This window comes from Culex quinquefasciatus, chromosome 2 (genome assembly GCF_015732765.1).
Source record: "Culex quinquefasciatus strain JHB chromosome 2, VPISU_Cqui_1.0_pri_paternal, whole genome shotgun sequence".
Lineage (NCBI taxonomy): Eukaryota > Metazoa > Arthropoda > Insecta > Diptera > Culicidae > Culex > Culex quinquefasciatus.
The window spans coordinates 72,226,763-72,247,658 of NC_051862.1; the positions used below are offsets into that span (position 1 = coordinate 72,226,763).

The 20,896-nt window shown below is 36.7% G+C and overlaps 1 protein-coding gene across 1 annotated transcript in view; it reads right to left on the reverse strand.

The window, feature by feature from the left end:
* Positions 1-20,896, reverse strand: part of LOC6049887 (nyctalopin) — a 312,902-nt gene that overhangs the window by 152,222 nt on the left and 139,784 nt on the right. Inside the window, exon 3 of the mRNA XM_038252989.1 lies at positions 14,696-15,016. The gene's annotated coding sequence lies outside the window, so the exon portion shown is untranslated. The remainder of the gene's footprint in view (positions 1-14,695; positions 15,017-20,896) is intronic.

Below are 20,896 nucleotides of genomic sequence, written 5' to 3' on the forward strand. Positions count from 1 at the left end.
TTGAACATTGCTGAAATTTCCGAATTTAACTTGCTTATTTTGTACCTGCAAAATCGTTGTTGGTTGCTGACATCAAGCCCTTAATGTTGTAAATTTATGAAAAAATGATTTTTCTCAGAGTTGTCACCTAATGATTTTTTTCAGTTGGTAATACCTCGGAAACTATTAGTCTGATTTTTTAATTTTAATCATAAAACTTTTGTGAAATTTTTCGCCACTTTCGACAAAATAAAAACAATCATGACGCATGGAATAAGTGAGCATTTGTTCATCAAAATTAAGAAAAAACAAAACACAAAAAAATAAAAATTGCGAAAAACTGGAGAGTAAAACTTAGCTTTTTGTATATGTTTTCGAAATCAAATTAAAAATTGAGAATACTTCTACTCAATCTGAATGATTGATTAAAGATACTGTCGTTAATCATTTTTTTAATATTTATGTCAACTATTTACAACTTTCTCTGTTTTATGTTACACAAAATGTTGTTTATTTTTAAGGGAATTCCTTCGCATAATTTCAGTACGAATCTCAGAACTTAAACTTAATAAACAACTTCAAAATCAAATGTCTTCAAATTTTTCGCTTCAACTTATGAATGCCAAAAATAGGCTTTATTTATTTTGAATAAATCAAGCAAGTTTTCAATAATTTATTCTAATATTGTGGATCCCTCAAAAGAAAAAGTTTTAAGCAGTGCGGGTTTTGGTCCCCTAAAACATATCAAAAAATCTCAAAAACCAAAGAGAGGGAAACAGAGTTTTTGTGAAAAAAAGTTTACTTAAAAATCGGCATAGTCCTTAAGAGTACATACAACTTTGGCCAAGAAAATCAGAAAATTCACTCAAAAGTTACAGCTGTCTGAATATAAACGTACCTTTTTTGTATTGACAGCTCCCAAAATTGTATGGAGACTAGGGTGCCCAGAATATGGGACTTTTCCTCAAAACCTCGCTCCACAAGCTGAATATTGTTCCTTGGGCTATTTTAGAACTCTGGGCCAAATATGAGCAAAATCGGTCAACATTTACCCATTGATACTCGAAGGTGAAGTTTGTATGGGAAAAATCGAAAAAATGTATGAGCAATTCCAGAAATTTTTTAGGTACTTTTTTCTCGACCTTCTCCGATTTCAATGATACTTTGTATTGCTGTATCTCGAAGCCGTTGCATCGTATCAAAAAGTGGTCAAACACAAACTTGTAGGAAATTTGACGGGCTTTCCGAAAAAAATACTCTGAAAGAAAAAAAACACTCCACTTTTATGAGACTTTTTGATTTTTAAGTTTAAAAATTAAATTTGAAGGTGAGCGCTCATAATTTTTGTGAAAATAGCCTAAGATGTTACAAAAAGATTCACGAAAAATGCAGGATGGAGCAATTCACCTAAAAAAATACCAAAATCATTTACTGAAACTGTTTTTTTTTTTTTTAAAGTGCTCTAAACGTCAAAATTTTCAAAAATCGAACTCGAGAGTCGATTCTCCAGACAATTTCACATAAAAGTCTCCATATTGACCATTGTCCTAAGTCCAATCCTTGTGAAGTTACAGCGGTTTTAAAAATAAAAATGTAGAAAAAATAGGTTTTTTGATGGTTTTGGCAATTTCTATATGACGGACTTGTTTTTTCAGTTTCAAAAATATTTTTACCGAAAAGCTCGTCCAATTTCCCATAAGTTTGTCTTTGACCACATTTCAATTGGATGTATGGGCTTACAGATATAAGCTTAATTGCATTGCTAATAACTGAAAATAGAATATTTTTTTCAGTGTGGTAGAAACCAAAACAATAAATTTGCTTACGTTAATATAAAAAAGATATAAATCAAAAAACTGTCAAAGGCAAACTTATGGGAAATTGGACGAGCTTTCCGGTAAAAATATTTACAAGACTGAAAAACCAAGTCTGTCATATAGAAATTGCCAAAAACCACAAAAACCCGTTTTTTCAACATTTTTATTTTTAAAACCGCTGTATCTTCCCAAGCATTGGACAAAGGACAATGGTCAATATGGAGACTTTTATGTTAAATTGTCTGGAGAATCGACACTCGAGTTCGGTTTTTGAAAATTTTGACGTTTTTTTTTTTGAAAACCCAATTTTCTTACAGTTTGGTCTGCACGGTGCGCTATTTCCATCCAAATATTTCCAAACGTGAGATTCTTATTGACAATTTAATGTTTTACAACTTTGTAGAACACACCAAAGCTGTAAAACTTTATCCTGAAAAGTTATTAGCGATTTAAAAAAGTCATTTTTGTATGAAAAACATTTTTTTCACCAACTGTAGGCTCGGGTATCAATGGGTTAATCTTAACCAATTTCGCTCAAAATTTTGCACAGATGCTTAAAATAACCCAAAAAAACAATTTTTGCTTGTGGATCAGGGGGTCATTTTTTCTGGGCACCCTAATGGAGACTTGTATGGGTGAACCAATGACACAAAATAGCTTATTTGGTCATTGGAAAGGCCCCCACAATGTTCGAACCAAATAAAAAAAAAAATACAAATAAAATCCATTTCCAGTTTTGGTAGAGAATTGCTCATTTGTTCAATTTTAAAGATTGATGTTCCAACGGATATTTTAATTTATTTAAAAAATTACACTTTTCCTGCGAGATTTCCTCGATATCTTACCATTTCCAATCACTGCCCAAATTGGTCAAACATTTCATCGACATCGAGCGAAACAGAATTGTGACACAAACCAAACCAGGTCATCCACGTCGCGAGCTGATAGAGTACATTCTTCAAACAAAAATACATCAACACAGCTGGCTCAAAGTGCCCAGAATCCTGTGCCGTGCCGAAACCGTTAAACAAACAAAAGCTCGCTTTACCCTCGATTTACTCCTCCCAGGGGAAGAGGGAGAGAAAAAAAAGATCAAAGTAAGCCTCGGCAGACAGAGTTGAGGTTGTGTTTTTCACTTTTCCAAAGCTTCTTTTTTTTAAGAGGGAAAACTTGGAGTATGTTTTGCTAGTGTCGTACAGGATCGTACTTTTAATTTTAGCGATTTGTTTTTATCCAATTGTTTTTATTACTATTAATGTTTTTTTCAATTGGTCAATTTTAAAGTTTGCGCAACCTAAAATGCGAATTCTCGAAGCTCAATTTGATCAATCGCCTTCAAATATTTCCTCGAAATCTTCCCCTCGTAACTCATTTGAAATGTATCGCTCCAACCCAAAAAAAAAGTAAGGAGAAAAACTGATTCCAATAAATCCACCAAAACGAGTAAAATTACCTAGCGATTTGTCTAGATCTGGGGGTGGGGTTTTCCCGCGAAAATCCCGCCAAAGTGATTTGCAAACATACACAAATCGTGCTGCTGCTGCTGCTCCACGTGGCGCAAAGAATAATCGAATTTTATTGGCCCGTTGGGGATGGTCTCCCCGCCCCCTCTCCTCCTCGCCACAACTCAGGAAATGGCGGTTTGATCCGGATGGCTTGATTTAATGGTGGAGTTGTGTCTCCGTTTGCTTCTCGGGGTTTATATTTGCATTATGGTTGGGCGAGCTTTCTGAGAAGTCTAAATAAAGGATGGTTCGAGTTTGAAGTGAAGATTCTTGGGAAAAGACATCAATTTGGTTGTGTAGCAAAATGAACATAACCGATTTGACAATCAATAATAAAAGAAGTATTTTATGGCTAACAGAAGAGTAGTTTTCTTAGATTTGAGTCATTAATTTTTTTTTTGTATTTTTAATCAGACTGCAACTTTTTGGTGCCTTCGGTGTGCCCAAAGAAACCATTTTGCATTATTAGTTTGTCCATATAATTTTCCTAACAAATTTAAAAAAAAATTTGGTGATTTTAAATTTAACTTTTGGTTACTAAAACTTGATTTGCAAAAAAAAAATACTATTTTTTTCATTATATATAACATAAATGATATGTTTTAGAAGACAAAAAATGTCAACTTTTCAGAAATTTTCAGAATGGGCAAAAAATCTTTGACCGAGTTATGAATTTTTGAATTAATACTATTTTTTTTTAAATAATCGAAATTTTGGTTGCCAAAATTTTTTAACTTCATTTTTCAATTCAAAATCAAATTTGCAATCAAAAAGTACTTAAGTTCATTTTTTAAAATAAGTGCACATGTTAGCCCACATTTGAAAAAATATTTTTGAAAAGCTGAGAAAATTCTTTATATTTTTTTTAACTTTGTTGATACGAACCTTAGTTGCTGAGAAATTGCCATGCCAAGGATTAAATACAGGTCAATTGATGTTTTCTAAATCTCACCAAAACAACCCACCATTTTCTAATGACGATATCTCAGCAACTAATGGTCCAATTTTCAATGTTAAAATATGAAACATTCGTGAAATTTTCCGATCTCTTCGAAAAAATATTTTGAAAATTTTTAAATTAGGACTAGCATTTTAAATGGGCGTAATATTCAATGTTTGGCCCTTTTAAAATGTTAGTCTTGATTTAAAAATTTACAAAATATTTTTTTCGAAAAGATCGAAAAATTTCACGAATGTTTCATATTTTAACATTTAAAATCGGATCATTAGTTGCTGAGATATCGTCATTAGAAAATGGTGGGTTGTTTTGGTGAAAACTTCAATTTTCGTGTTTCTTTTTCTTAAAGCGGCTCTATCTCAGCAACCCGATATCCAATCTTCGATGTCTCTTTGACTATTTTATAGCAAATTTTCTGAACTTTTCAAAAAAAAATTTTTGGAAATGGTCACTCATGGTCACTATTTTTAAAAATTGAAAAACTGCAAATATTTCGCTAAAATCAAACTTTCGGTGGCTATATCTTGAAAACGGAGCCCTTTATCAAAAAATCTGTAAAGTACTTTTCGATTGCAAATTCAATTTTGCATTAAAAAATAATGTCAAACTTGTTTTTGCATGAAATTTCATTTTTTTCCAAAAATCACTATTTTTTCAAAAAATCATAACTCGGCGGCAGATTTATTGACCATGTTTCTCTATTGCTCAAAAGTTGCGGATTTTTGTCCCCTAAAACATATCAAAAAATCTCGAAAATCTAAAAATACGTATTTTGGGAAATTGAGTTTTAGTGAAAAAAAAGTTGATTAAAAAAACTGCAATTTTTTTTCTCCGTGTACCAATTTTTTTCTCAAAAGTCCTCAACAATACCTACAACTTTGCCGAAGACACCAAATTGATCAGAAAATTCACTCAAAAGTTACAGCTGTTTGAATATTTACATACCATTTTTGTATAGACAGCTGCCAAAATTGTATGGAGACTTGTATGGGTGAACCAATGACGCAAAAAAGCTTATTTGGTCATAGGGAAGGCCCCCACAAGCCAAATTTGAGTCAAATAAAAAAAATACATATAAAATCCATTTCCGGTTTTAATAGAGAATTGCTCTAAAAATTTCAATTTTCAATTCGGTTTTATTGGTGAATAATCAAGATACAATTAGTTATTTTGAAGTGCGTAACAGAGTTTTGGAGTTCCTTTCAGCTGTGTGTTGCATCATAATCCATTTTGGAACAATTGGGTACTAAAGCCCTATGTCAATTTATATGTACAACGTTAAAAAACACGATTAAAAACCATTTCTGATCACTTTTTTTCATTTTAATGCAAAATTTTTTTTTGACAAGACAACATTTTTTCGATGGATTAACTATGGTTCCCTTGGAACGAGCTGTCAAGTAGGAGCTTTTCTGTCAAAAAGGACCGCGAGATTAATTTTTCAAAATTGATTTAAAAATCCATTTTAAACTCTTTGTGGTCGTACAAAGGGTTATTGTACTCAGAAAAATAAGTTTTATCACTGTAAACAATAATATCAACAATCTAAGCTTCATTTTAGGACCCAATTGTTTCTTTAACTAAGGCACTAGCAAGAGTAAGAAAAAAATTTAAAAAAAACTTACAGAAATTGCAAAGGAAAGGGGATAGAGGAAGAGAAAGCTTATATCTAGATCACAGGTTATTTATCCTTTGTAGATGTGTTTGATCATCAGTTCCCCGAGGGCCAGTAATTGTTCCACCTTGTTCCGGCAGCTCCGAAACCGCGTCATCATCTCCCCCGCGAGAGCAAAGAACTCCGGCAGGGTGAAGAGATCTTCCCCGGTGACTTCTTGCTGGGCCGTACTGCCGCTACCGGCAGCGACCACGCTGGCGAACGAACGCCCCCAACCAGGAGGGAACAATGAGTTTTCCGCTGGAACCGTAAGCTGTCCAGCTGCAGGAACGGCTGCGCTGGTACTGAGGAGGGTGGGACGCTGCTGCTCTTTTCCTGCTCCTCGAGGTAGGCCTTGCGCGCAACGCATCCGCGATAATTGTCGGTATGGTTACCGTCACAGTTCGCGCACTTTACGTGCGGCTTGGTTTGTTCTGCCTTATCCCCCAAGTCCGCCTTTCGTGGCAGTGCGCATGCCTCCGAGAGGTGTGACTCACCGCACTTCACGCAGCGGGGCCGGAGGTTGCAGTTCCGCGAGCCGTGGCCGAATTTCTGGCAACGGTGGCATTGCGCTACGTCCATCGGGTTCTTGGTGTAAAACCGCCAGTTTACCCAAAAACCGTCCAACGTCTTAGTCCGCCGCAGGTCTTGTATCTTGACGGTGCCGCGGTCGAAGTACAACAGGTACAGGGTGTGTGTACCTGTTACCGTTGTCTTGCGCGAGAGCACTTTTATCTCCCGTGGTTTTATTCCGGCATCCGAAAGGTGCTTCTTTAGGTCAGAGATCGGACGGTCTTGGTAACCCTGTAAGACGACCTTAACAGGGGCTTCTCGGGGTTGAATGTGTAGAAGTTGAAGTTGCTACGCTTCAATTCTTCAAACACCAGGTCGAAATTCTTTTTGGTCAGTGTGATCACTTGCACTGCCGACTTACCGATTTTCAGACAATATCCGAGGCCTTCCAGCAACTCGTCAACATCGTCCGCCAACGTGTCCAAAACAAAAATTGGTGGTGGTCTTCGTTCCATCGGAGAATTGTTCTTTTTAGTCGTCGACACTTTCTTCCGTGTACGACCATCGTCGTCGAAAAACGAAAAACGAAACTATTGGCACTACGCCCCCCGGGGCATGGCCTTCCTCTAACGTGGGATTTCTGCTCCAGCGCCTCTGACGAGACAGGAGAAACCGGGACCGACGTTTTACTTCACCATCCGATAGAAGCTCAGTGGATAAGGCGGGAATCGAACCCGCGTCTCATAGCATCATCGGGATTGGCAGCCGAAGCCGCTACCCCTGCGCCACGAGACCCATCGTCGTCGTCAGAGCTGAAAATGTCGGGGGTCCTGACGCGAAAATCGGCGACGCATACACGATTTTTTCAGATCCATTCACTTAACCGCAAAACCGTGACATAAACAAACCCGACTCAGTCGTGAGTGCCCTAGCTCACTGAGCAGCTGCAAAGCGAGGCAGTAGTCGACCAACGCTCATTCGACGTTGCACGCACACACATAAAGAAACAAGTTTTTACACAAAAAGTTGGTATCTATGCGTGGAAATGTAATTTTGAATATAAGCTATGGTTGTTTTAAGTGTTTTGAACAGCCTAGAACCATTCAATTGTTTAAAAATAGTCAAAATAGTGTTTAGAGAGGATTTTACGAGTCAGTCATACGACACAAATTGAGTGAGTGTAGCTCATTTTTTCACGTCTCTCATTCTCCAGCAGCCGACCGGCACGAGTCAGGCGGCAGTGGTTGAACGAACACAGTAGGCTTACAGTCAGATGCTAGCAGTGAACTGACATTTTGGTTTGCTTCATGTGTACGCTGGGTTGGAAACATTTTGCAGGCCTGTTCGTCGTCGTCGTCGGTAGTGCTGCTACCGTCGGTGTTGTTGTTTTCTTCGTCGTCGCTCAGCATCTGGAACTCGTTCCTGATGGGTATGTTGGCGGATGTTGATGTGCCACTGGTCGTGGCACCGGAAGTACCGGAACGGGTTCGCACTGGTGATCTCGGAACATACCCGGGATGTAGTAACTTTTTGTCGATTCCATCTGCGCTCACGCTCCCCTGCGCGATGGCGGCCGACACGGCGTTGATTTGTTTACCTTTTTGCACACGGCCGGTAGACGAACTTCGCGGGTTTTTCGAGGCCACACTCGAACTGCCACGGCCACGGCCGGCCTTTGGCATACTGCAGGAGCAAACTCGCGGATAATCACGGTAAATTACGGCGAAAAAAATCGACACTTGACTGCTGCTTGCTCTCGTGCGTACACGGAGGTGATTGCTCTAATAAAAAATGAATAAATGTATATTTCCTTATTTCCTCATCATAAGTTTTTTTTCTTTACATAAAAAAAAACACTTAAACCTGATTTTTCAATCTTAAAAAGGTGTCACATCTGGAAATGCAAATATGAAAATCATTTTCAAATCCCCAAAATTTCCATTCGCTGTCACGTAGAATTCATCTTCATTTCACTTTCACGTTACTGGCGGCCCCTCGCAATGAAAAGTGAAAATCTTAGTCCATAAATCAATTTAATGAACCTTTTTTTTCCCCTCCAGCGTAGAACATTCTACAATGCCATAACTACGCACCCAAACCCAAACTTCCTTTCTCATCCTGGAAAAGCCACCTCTAGCAGCGTTGCATTTGCTCGATTTTCCCGCTTTTTTTCTGTTTGATTCATTTGGGTAAAAACCGCGGCGAGACGCAATCCTCCCCCTCCCACCCCCCTCGCGGGCGGAAATGGATCGGAAAAATGTTGCACAATTCGCGCGTAGTTCGACATGAAATGCTGTGTGCCCAGTCCGAAAACCTTAAGCTCCTATGCAATAATGGCGCGTTGGCTGGCTGGCAGGTCTCAGCTGGCACTGGGGCTCCCGGGAAAAGTAATAAAAATTTATTGGTAATTTTTATTGTTAGCGAAATGCTTCCCGTGGGAAGGGGGGCACCGCGCAAATTGATTAGTTTTGTTTCATCAAAATTTTGAAATTGCAGAAGAAAGTTTTTTTTGAAAAATATGAATTCAATATTTTCAAAACAATGATTTAATCATGTTTGACTTAATTTTTTCACAGTGCCCTCCAAGTACCACTAGGCGAGCCCTTTTGGCCGGAAGTCCTCCAAAAAGGGTTCCCCAAAATCGCGATACCCATCCGGTGGCTGCCCAATGGCACTCGTGGAGGTTGGGGAAAAACAATTTTTCAGCTTTAAATCTAGCGCCCAGACGAATTTATTTGCGCTCGGTTGGCACTTTCGCTGGGCACGAAAGCAAAAAAAAAAAAAATCGTTGATGGTCGGGTTTTTTTTGGGTGCACGCGGTTTGTTTCATCAGCGATTTTCTCTCTGTTTTGTTTTATTATCGACAATAAAGATGGAATTTTTCAAAGAGTGGTGACAGTTTTTTTTTTTTTTTTGGGTGCTGACGGTTTGACTGCCAGACGGGATTTTGTGGTTGATGGCAGGGAAGTTAAACAGATTTTGCAATTTTTGAATCATTTCTTATACAATAATTGAAACTTTTTTCCAATTCTGCTTTAAAAGAAACACAGGATGAACATTAATTTGATTTTTTAGAAAAATACTTGTCGCGGTACTTTTCGTTTGAGAAATTTTAAATTTTGAGATTTTCGAATATAGGTGTGTGCTGAAATATTGGTACTTTACTACATTCTATCTTGTTTGTCGAAAACATACAAAAAATGACCTAACAAAATAAAAAAAAAAATCCCTGCTTGCGGGGGTGATTGCTCTGCATGAATTATTAATTACGCAGCAAAACAAAACTAACAATTTCAATTTTCCTCACACCCTTCAATTCAACAACGTTAAATCAATCCGTCCCACCCGGTTAGCCAGGCACCGTCCATTTGACCAGCAACCCTCCATTCAACCCTTTCACACATACACACTCACTCACTCAGGTGACCCAACAATTATCCAACCATTTGAACAGCCCCCTTCACCACCCCCCAGGTAAAAGTGAGACTAAAAGGGACCAACTCAAGTCAAACACGCCGAACCTGGCCGCCGCCGTCGCGGGTGACCTCTTCCGGCCAGTTGCTCAATAATTAATTAAGCAATTAGTTTTTAAATCAATCTTCTTGTTAGAGACCGAACCCAACCGACGACTTGGTGGAGGTTTTTCCTGGTTTTCCTTCCCTCTAACTCCCTCAGTAAGCAAAGGGGGCCGCCCGTTTTCCACTCGATTATCACCGAACCTCTGGCAGCAATAGCAAAAAACTGGACATTTATTCAAAACAGGTAATGAAGGACTACCGGTCCGAGGGTCATGCCACATTGAAATTCAATTTTTCAAACCGCACCCTCGCCCGGTTTGGGCACTGTTTGGAGACAACATTGTGGGTGGACATTGATTGCGCAGACGAGGAAGAAGGAATGATTAAGAAATCTATTAATTAAGCGTCTTCTAGTTGTTAAAGGAATTTTTAAGCGTCTCAAGTGACTACAAGTGTCCCTAAGCGTCTCAAGCATCATCCAGTGTCTTCAATTGTCCTTGAGCGCCTCAAGAGTCCTCAAGTGTTCTTAAGCGTCTCAAGTACTGTCAAATGTCTTTGAGCGTCTCAACTGTCGTCAATTCGTAGGGAATTTCTTTGAGCGTCTCATCCCGGGCAGACGATAATAACAAAATTAATAATATTTCAATAACAAATCCTGTTAAAATAACAAAAAGTGTTATTATTTTATCCTGAAGTTCAACTTCAAGAAGAAAAAATAATAACAGTTTCTGATAAAATAACAAAATTTGGTATTGAAGTGATATTACATTGAAAATGCTTAATAACACGCTAATAAGAGGAAATTTTATACATTTCAAAAACTCTCCTAATAACAAAATTTGTTATTCGTTCGGTATACTGACTTAGAAATAAAATTACCATAAATCGCACAAATGGAAAAGTTTCTAAGTGTCCATAACACAATCTGTTATTATTTTTTCTTTTGTTAAATATGTTTAGATCTTTGGGATAATTTTGTCTTATTTCGTCGGGGTCATTATTTTGGCCATGAAATGGGGTCCTTAAGCTAAAATTATTCTAAAAAGTTGAAATTTTGAAAGTTGATTTTTTTAATTATTTGATGTACCCCCTAAGGGACTTTGCTAAAATTGGCTAGAACTATGGGATAATTTTGACCAATTTCGTCAGGGTCATTATTTTGGCCATGAAATGGGGTCCTTAAGCTAAAATTATTCTAAAAAGTTGAAATTTTGAAAGTTGATTTTTTTAATTATTTGATGTACCCCCTAAGGGCCTTTGCTAAAGTTTGCTAGAACTATGGGATAATTTTGAGCAATTTCGTCGCGGTCATTATTTTGGTCATGAAATGGGGTCCTTAAGCTAAAATTATTCTGAAAAGTTGAAATTTTGAAAGTTGATTTTTTTAATTATTTGATATACCCCTAAGGGACTTTGCCAAAATTGGCTAGAACTATGGGATAATTTTGATCAATTTCGTCGGGGTCATTATTTTGGCCATGAAATGGGGTCCTTAAGCTAAAATTATTCTGAAAAGTTGAAATTTTGAAAGTTGATTTTTTTAATTATTTGATATACCCCCTAAGGGACTTTGCCAAAATTGGCTAGAACTATGGGATAATTTTGATCAATTTCGTCGGGGTCATTATTTTGGCCATGAAATGGGGTCCTTAAGCTAAAATTATTCTAAAAAGTTGAAGTTTTGAAAGTTGATTTTTTTAATTATTTGATATACCCCCTAAGGGACTTTGCTAAAATTGGCTAGAACTATGGGATAATTTTGACCAATTTCGTCGGGGTCATTATTTTGGTCATGAAATGGGGTCTTTAACCTAAAATTATTCTAAAAAAAATGAAATTTTGAAAGTTGATTTATTTAATTATTTGATATACTCCCTAAGGGACTTTGCTAAAATTGGCTATAACTATGGGATAATTTTGACCAATTTCGTCAGGGTCATTATTTTGGCCATGAAATGGGGTCCTTAAGCTAAAATTATTCTGAAAAAATAAAATTTTGAAAGTTGATTTTTTTTATGATTTGATACACCCCCTAAAGGACTTTGCTAAAATTCGCTAGAACTATGGGATAATTTTGACCAATTTCGTCAGGGTCATTATTTTGGCCATGAAACGGGGTCCTTAAGCTAAAATTATTCTGAAAAGTTGAAATTTTGAGAGTTGATTTTTTTTATTATTTGATATACTGCCTAAGGGGTTTTACTAAAATTGGCTAGAACTATGAAATAATTTTGACCAATTTTATCGGGGTCATTTATTTCACCATGAAATGGGGTTTCAAGCTAAAATTAATCTGATAAAATTAACTTTTGAGAGTTCTTTATTTTTAAATTTTGTTATATTCCCTAACGGAATTGATTTATTTATTGAGAATATTTGATGTGTGAATAACAAAAACTGTTATTATTTTCACAGAGCCAGGAAGTCGGAGCTGACGTTGAAGTTCGAGCTGGAGTGAGACCTCTGAGACTGCATCGGATTCAGCAATTTTTCAGCAACTTTTACTTGTAGTCGGAATCTGTGAAGTCGGGTATTTTTAGAGAACTGAAGTCGTCGTTGACGTCATATCCTGCATCCAGAGTCGGAGTTGTCTTCAAAGTATGGATTCAAAGTCGCTTGGAGGTACCCGAACCTGCAGCCCTGACTAGTACAGAGGAGTTATGGCAACTGCAGGTTTATTTGCAAATTACAAATAAACCAAAACAATAACTTTTTTTGTTATGGAGACATACCAGTTCAACAACATTTTTTGTTATTATGCTGCTCCACCTCTCCGCACAAAATAACAAATCTTGTTATTCCTTCATGATTCCTTCTGTGTTATTGGTTTGTTATTGCAATAACAACATAATAACAAATTAAGTTATTCTTCGAACAAATCTTTGTTATTGATTTTTGTTATTTTAACAACTAATCCGATCATCCCAATAACATATTTCGATCTTCTCACAATATCAAAAACTGACCTTCCCAAGTTATTTCCGTCTGCTCGGGATGTGGCTTCCAATGTCTTTTAGCTTCTCAGACATCATTCTATAGCATCAAAGGTCCTTAAGCGTCTCAAGCATCATTGTATTTCTTCAAGTGCCTTTAACTGATTCAAGTGTCTTCAAGTTCCCTTGAGTGCCTCAAGTGTCTTCGAGTGTTCTTAAGTGTCTTAGGCATCATCCTGTGTCCTCAAGTGTCTTTAAGCATCTCAAGTGTTTTTCAAATGGCTGTTACCGTCTCAAGAATCATTCTATGTCGTCAAGTGTCCATAAGCGTGAAAACTTATACGTCTCAAGTGTCTTCAAGTGTCCTTAAGTGTCTCAACAGCCGTCAAGCGTCTCAAAAGTCTTCAAGTGTCCTTGAGCGCTTTAAGTGTCTTCAAGTGTTCTTATGCGTCGTAAGCATTATCCTGTGTATTCAAGTGTCCTTAAGCATCTCAAGTGTCGTCAAGAGTCTGTTAGCGTCTCATGCCTCACTCTATGTTATCAAGTGTCCTTAAGTGTCTCAAGAATCTGCAAGTGTATTGTATCTTAATTGATTCATGAAGGATCTTAAAGTGTTTTTGAGCGTCTCAAGCATCATTCTATATCATTAAATGTTCTTGAGCGTCTAAAGCATCATTCTATATCATAAAATGTTCTTGAGCGTCTCAAGCATCATTCTATATCTTCAAGTGTCCTCAAGCTTCTTAAGTGTCGTCAAGTGTCCTTAAGCGTCTCAAACATCATCCTGTGTCTTCAAGTTTACATGAGTGTCTCAAGTATCCTTAAGCGTCTCAAGCATTATTACATGTTTTCAAGGAGATTTAACCATCTCAAGCATAATCCTGTGTCTTCAAGTGCCCTTAAGCGTCTTAAATGCCGTCAAGTGTCTTCAATTGTCTTCGAGCGATTTGAAATATTATTAAGTATTATTACGCTTAATAAGCGTCTCAAGCAGCATTCTGTGTTTTCAATTATTCTTAAGCGTCTCAAGAATTATTCTATGTCATTCAGTGTCCGTAAGCGTCTCAAGTGTCGTCAAGTGTCCTTAAAGGACTCAAGTATCACCCTGTGTCTTCAAGTATAATTGAGTGTCTCAAGTGTTCCTTAACCGTCTCAAGCATCATCCTGTGTCTTCAAGTGTCCTCAAGTGTTTATAATGCCATCAGGTGTCTGTTAGCGTCTCAAGTATCATTCTATGTTTTCAAGTGTCCTTAAGCGTCTCAAGCACCATTCTGTGTATTCAAGTATTCTTAAGTGTCTTTGAGCGTCTCGAGTGTCTTCAAACGCCCTTGAGCTGCTCCAGTGTCATCAAGCATCTCAAGTGCCGTCAAGTGTCTGTTAGCATCTCAGGCATCGTTCTATGTTTTCAAGTGTTCTTAAGCTTCTCAAGTGTCATTCAGTGCCTTTAAAGTGCATCAACGGCCGTTCTGTGTTGGTCAAGTGTCTTGAAGCCACTTAAATGTTTTCGAATACCTTCGGGGCGTTTAATTTTCTTCAAGTGTTTTAAGCGTCTCAAGTCTTTAAGTGCCCTTGAGCACCTGAAGCATTTTTAAGCGTCTCAAAAGTTATAGCTTGTATTTTAAACTGTGTATCAATTGTGATCAAGTTTCCTTATATTCCTGAAGCGCCCTCCAGTATCTTCAATTGCCATTAAGCGTTTCACCGTCCTGAACTTAAACGCATTAAGCGTCCCCGAGTACCTTCTAACATCAACTTTTCACGTAATCTAGTTTCCTCCAAAGCGCCCTTCCGTCAATTTCATCTTGACAAATTACTCACCTTTCTCACGCACGCCAATCTTGCAGTCAGGCTGGTTCGTTTTCCCTCGATTTTTCGCGATTCCTGAACAAGACCGGGCTCTCTCTCTTACTGCGAGAGAGGGTGAATTTTGCGTCTGGCTCGGCGTAATTTATTTATTACGGCATCAAACCACCCTCGTTAGGGGAGCCCATTTTTCGCCAGCAACCGTTCGTTGGCTGCGTACTCATTATTCACCGAAATTTACTTCAACGCTGCGAGACGGCTGCGTTGGCAGGTTTTTTTCTCAACTTGGTTGGGTCGGCGTTTCATGGACGACCGGGAAATGACCGGTGAAGGGCCCTGCAAGTAGAAAGTAAATGAAAAGTTCGTTAATAAAGTTGCTGGAAGGAGGATGAAAAGAGGTGGTTTGGAGTGAAATGAGCTCTAAATACTAAATTTGATGAAAAGATGAAAACATGTTTTCGTCATTATTTCATGTTTTCATGTTTTCATGTTTTCATGTTTTCATGTTTTCATGTTTTCATGTTTTCATGCTTTCATGTTTTCATGTTTTCATTTTTTCATGTTTTCATGTATTCATGTTTTCATGTTTTCATGTTTTCATGTTTTCATGTTTTCATGTTTTCATGTTTTCATGTTTTCATGTTTTCATGTTTTCATGTTTTCATGTTTTCATGTTTTCATGTTTTCATGTTTTCATGTTTTCATGTTTTCATGTTTTCATGTTTTCATGTTTTCATGCTTTCATGTTTTCATGTTTTCATGTTTTCATGTTTTCATGTTTTCATGTTTTCATGTTTTCATGTTTTCATGTTTTCATGTTTTCATGTTTTCATGTATTCATGTTTTCATGTTTTCATGTTTTCATGTTTTCATGTTTTAAAGAAATACATAATTTTACTCAGATTCCCCCATTAAAACTGAAAAACAGAAAGCAAACGAATGTAAAATCCCTTAAAAAAAAGCTGACTTGCAAGTATTTGCCAAATATTGCAACCACTTGTGTGCAAGAAAATCGTGGAGGGCAAATACTTGAAGATGTGCAATTTTTCTCTTCTTCCTTTCCCGCGAAAAAAAAAGTCTTTTGGCAACGTCTAACTGCCTTTTTTTTTTGAAATACTCATCATGACCAGCACCAGAGCTCGCGGAACCTTGGCGGAAGCAGCAAGTGAAAAATCCACATAAAGCGAAATGAAGTTTTAAAGTGGCAATTGAGGAGGAAATATTTCGCCGGCGGGAAATTTAATTTTTCGTTGTTTTTTTTTCTTTTTTGTTAGTGTCGCTGAATTGGGAAAGTTTTTCGAGGTTGGGAATAAGGGTTGAATCAATTTTGGAAATTTAGTGTGTTCCACAAAATGAGAACAGAAAAATCAAGTTAATTTAATGAAGAATAATTATAAAATGATAAAATATCCCAAATCAATTGCGACTTCAACCCAGCTGCTCACAATTTGAAAACAGTTTTGCAACCAGGAAAAGCTGAAGAATCACCAAACTGGAAACATTGAAGAGTAATTTTCCCTTCCGTCACAGTTGGACATTTTATGTGCACGTACCTTGATCCTGGAAAAAACGACCCTTTTTGAGCGAAAATTCTCGGAATTTTCCACCTCTCCCTCACCAATAAAAAATCGTAAATAGGAAATTAATTTTAATTTTTTATCGCAATAATAACAATAATTATTACTCGCACACCCAGCACCCAGCACTTCACGGAAAGGATCCCGTGGGAGTTACGATCTGCAGCTTTTTTTTATTTTCTTGCATTTTCCTGTTAGTAGAAAGGTTGGAAGGGAAAAGTGATTTTACGGCACGCGGCGTTTAACGGCTATAGCAAATTTATTATTTCGATCCAACAGGGTGGATTCGTAAATTTTTTCTCCAGATTTATTTACGAAAATTATTGCCACGAGTATAAACTAACTACTTGCATGATTTTTCTATAACTTCATAGCCGACTGTGGATTCAAAACTGGTTTGACACACTTAAACACTATATTAATATTCTTTCTATGGTTATTCGAATTGTGAAAGTTCAAATTCATCGATGACTGGACGAAAAAGGTTATCACCATTTTACGATAGTTGCGTAGCCGGCTGTTTGAATCATGTAAAGTCAGTCAAAAATTAAACAAATTTCTAGAATCACCTGCTTCACAACAATTCCAAATGCCGCGACTCCGCGGCTAGACCTTTTGCAAACTGCAATCAATTGCTGTCCCATTTTGCCAGCCCGCTAACAAATTTAGCCAACAAGCAAAGTATAAAATTGCGCGCGATGTTCCCCAATCAATTCACGTCACGCACCGCCGCCAAACACTTGACATCACCGACGGGACGGTCTGCGGCGTCTGGACGTGCAACACCGCGGGCCGGTCGTCGTCGTCGTTTGCAGCGATTATAAACTAAACATTTGCATTCATAAATATCTGACACGAGCACGAACAAATCGTAATAATTCTCGGTCCACTAGTATAAATCCAAACATGATAATAAGTACATAAACGCGCTCTCTCTCTATCTCTCTGGGCGTTCAACACTCTCTTCGTCACTATCATGTGCCGGACCGTCTCCCTTAAACCCCCTCCCCTCGAATCAGTATTAGCATCATCATGTGCGTTTGGATGGCGGCTATCTGCTGGCACTATCTCTGCTCATGTACCATGGAGGTGCATAGATTCTCGTTTGTACCATTTGCTCTATCACTCACTTGTCCGCCTGACCTTCCCCGCGATGCTTTCGGTCTGTAGGGGAGTTTGGAGCTTCACTGGACTTGATAACATTCAAATTACTGTTGAAATACTCCTGAACAACTGTTGAGCAATTTTTGAACAACTGTAAGACGACTGTTGAACAACTCTTGAACAACTTTTTTGTAAACATCTTGAACAACTTTTCAAAAAATCTTGAAAATGATTTTCAAACAACTGTTTAACATCTTTACAACAACTGTTGAGCATCTTTAGGACAACTCTCAAACAACAGTTGAACTGCTCTTGAACAATTGTCGGATAATTCTTAAACAGCTCTTGAAAAAAACTACTCAACAGTTTCTTTACAACCGTTGAATAACTGTTAGACAACTGTTGGACAACTGTTAAATAACTTCTAAACAACTCTTAAAGAACAATTCGTACAAGCTCGAACAACTTTTAAAAAAACCTTGAAAATTTCCCGAACGACATCTATTGAACATCTGATAAGAAACTTTTGAACAACTCCAAACAATTTTTAAACAAATGTTGAACACAAGGTTGAACAGTTCTTGAAAAATTCTTGAGCAACTGTCAATCAATTCTTGAACAGCTCTTGGACATCTCTTTAACCACAACTAAACAGCTTTTATAAAACCGTTGAACAACTGTAAATCATATCTAGAGCGATTGCTGAACAACTCTCAAATAATTCTTGAACAACTTTTGAAAAATTCTTGAACAATTGTTGACGACTCTTGAGCAGTTCAAACAAACTGTTGTATAAATCTAGAACGATTTCTTAACATCTGTTGAATAACTTTTAAACATTTTTTAACATTTCTAGGACAACTCTTGGATAACTGTTGAACAACTTTCGATTAAATCTTGAACAATTGTATGAACACCTCATGAACAGCTTCTTATTAACCGTTAACAGTTATGGAGCATATATAACGATTGCTGAACATCTGTTGATGAACCGTTGAACAACTTAAAGCAGCTTTTCAACATTTCTTGGAGAACTCTTGGATAACTCTTTGAAAAACTGTTAAATAAGTATTAAACAACTGTTGAACAGTTCTTAACTAATCTTGAATAACATTTGATGATCATATCTAGAACTACCCGAGCAGGGGTAAATAACACGGAAATACCAAATTTTGGTATTACTTGGGCAAATAACAGACACCAAAATGTGCCCTTGGTTGCCCAGCAATAGATGGTAAAATACCATGAAATCATACCAAAGTCTAGTATGTGGAAGGGCACAACAATACCAAACCATGTTATTCCAAGGGTAAAATAATACCTCAAAATAAAACCATTTCAATACCAAGTTGAAGTCTTCTGGATTTTTGAACATTGCTTGAATACCAAAACTTGGTATTGCCATGGTTTTATTTTTAGGTATTACCGCGCCCTTGGAAAATCAGATTTTGGTATTCCTGTGGTCTTCCAAATACATAATTTTGGTATGATTTCATGGTATTTTATAATCTATTACTGGGCAACCAAGAGCACATTTTGGTCCCTGTTATTTGCCCAAGTAATACCTAAATTTGGTATTTTCATACCATTTTTAGTGCAACAGTTGCAGTTAATGAAAAAACTTAAAAGAAATTATCCATATGCAACAGCCAAATCTACTCACCTGATGATTCCATGTTGTTCTTAGTGATATTCTTCACCACATCGAATGCATTTGTCATGGATGAACGGCCTGTGCTTGAAGTTCTTGAAGCTTCTGAAAAATAACAAGATTGAAAAATAAGTATTATTAAAATGAAACCGGTTTGTAATTCTCCAAAATTCAATGATCTGTCGATTAACTCGTTTTTCAAAGGTTATATTCAAATGGTTATCTCAACTTAGAGTAATTTCAAGTTATAAAAAAACATCTTAGTGGGTATATAAAAAAATTAAAATCAGCTCTAATATTTTTCGGTTTCAAGTAATTTTAGCGCAAAATTAATTATCTCATCAAAATTTATGAAAAAAATTCCCATAGTTTCAGAGGAATTTGATAAAACACTTTAATACCAAAATGTGCCATCCTGACTAAGAATTTTTTTCCACAATTTCAAGTCATTTCTTTAGGGGGTATATCAAAAATGTTTAAAATCAAATTTGAAATTTCCGGTTTTGAATGAAAGCATTCGCTTTCAATTAATTAAATTGCGCAAAATTAATTATTTTGTCAAAATTGGTCAAAATTTTCCCATAGTTTCAGAGGAATTTGATAAAACACTGTAATACCAAAAGAATACCAATATGTGGTGTTCGACCATTGACAAATTCTGCAATTTTGCAATATCAAAACAATACCTTTAATTGGTATGATAGCACATTATGCTCTTGCATAATCCTTAAGACAAATTTTAAAGGGTCCAGGAATACCAAAATTTGGTATTGATACCAGAGAAAGGTATTATTACGCATTTCCCTTGTTATTTACCCATGCTCGGGTAGTAACAACAGTTGAATTACTGTTGAACAACTTTTGAACAACTATTAATCACCTGTTAGACAATTGATGAACAACTTTCAAAAAGGCTTTTTGACAATTACTAGTCTTCAACCACTCTTGAACAGATTGTTAACCATTGGTAAACATTTGTTGAACATGTCTTAAACGACCGCTGAACAACTCTTAAATCACTTTTAATTTTTTAAAGAGCTTTTGGAGTTAACTTATTCATGAACAACTGTTGAACAACTGTTAAACAACTAAAGCAACTATTTAGATCATATCGTCTCTTATGTGCTAACGTGTAACAAATCCTTTCATTTTTACAGCAGACGCGTCCTTAGATAGCACACAGTCTACACAGAAAAAAAGTTGAGTTTTGAAAGGTTTAAAATTTGGTTGGTTAAATATTACCTCTTTTTGAGCTATTTTACCTAAAAAATGATGAAAGCACACAAGAAAGTGATGAAAATTCACCAATTTCTGACGTAATACAACGCAGTTTATTTTGACACAAAATCTGTCACGATTCCCTGATGAATATTACCATCATTTTTTTCTGTGTATAACGACTGGAAATAACCCTTAAAAAACTTTTAGCAACTTGTGAGTTACTGCTGAATAAATCTTGAACAATTGATCAACATCTTTACAATAGATCTTGAACAAGTCTTCAACATTCCTTGAAAAAAATTTAAACATTTAAAAAAAATCTACAACTTGAAAAAATATCTTGAACAACTGTAGAGTAACTATTGAACTACTGTTGAACAACTCTTTAATTTTTGAACAATTGATCAACATCTTTTGAACAGATTTTCAACAAATCTTCAACATTTCCGAAAATTTTTATCATCTTTTGAACAATGTTTCGACAACTTATAAATTAAACTTGAATAACTATAGAGTAACTCTGCTAAATAACTCTTCAACAACCATTGAACCAATTTTCTCTTCAACTCTATTGAACAAGTTCTCTTCAACAACTCGTCGCCGTCGTGCTAACTTGTCGTACGTGCATTTTGGGCCAAATTGAGTTAAGAACGCCATTTTGTG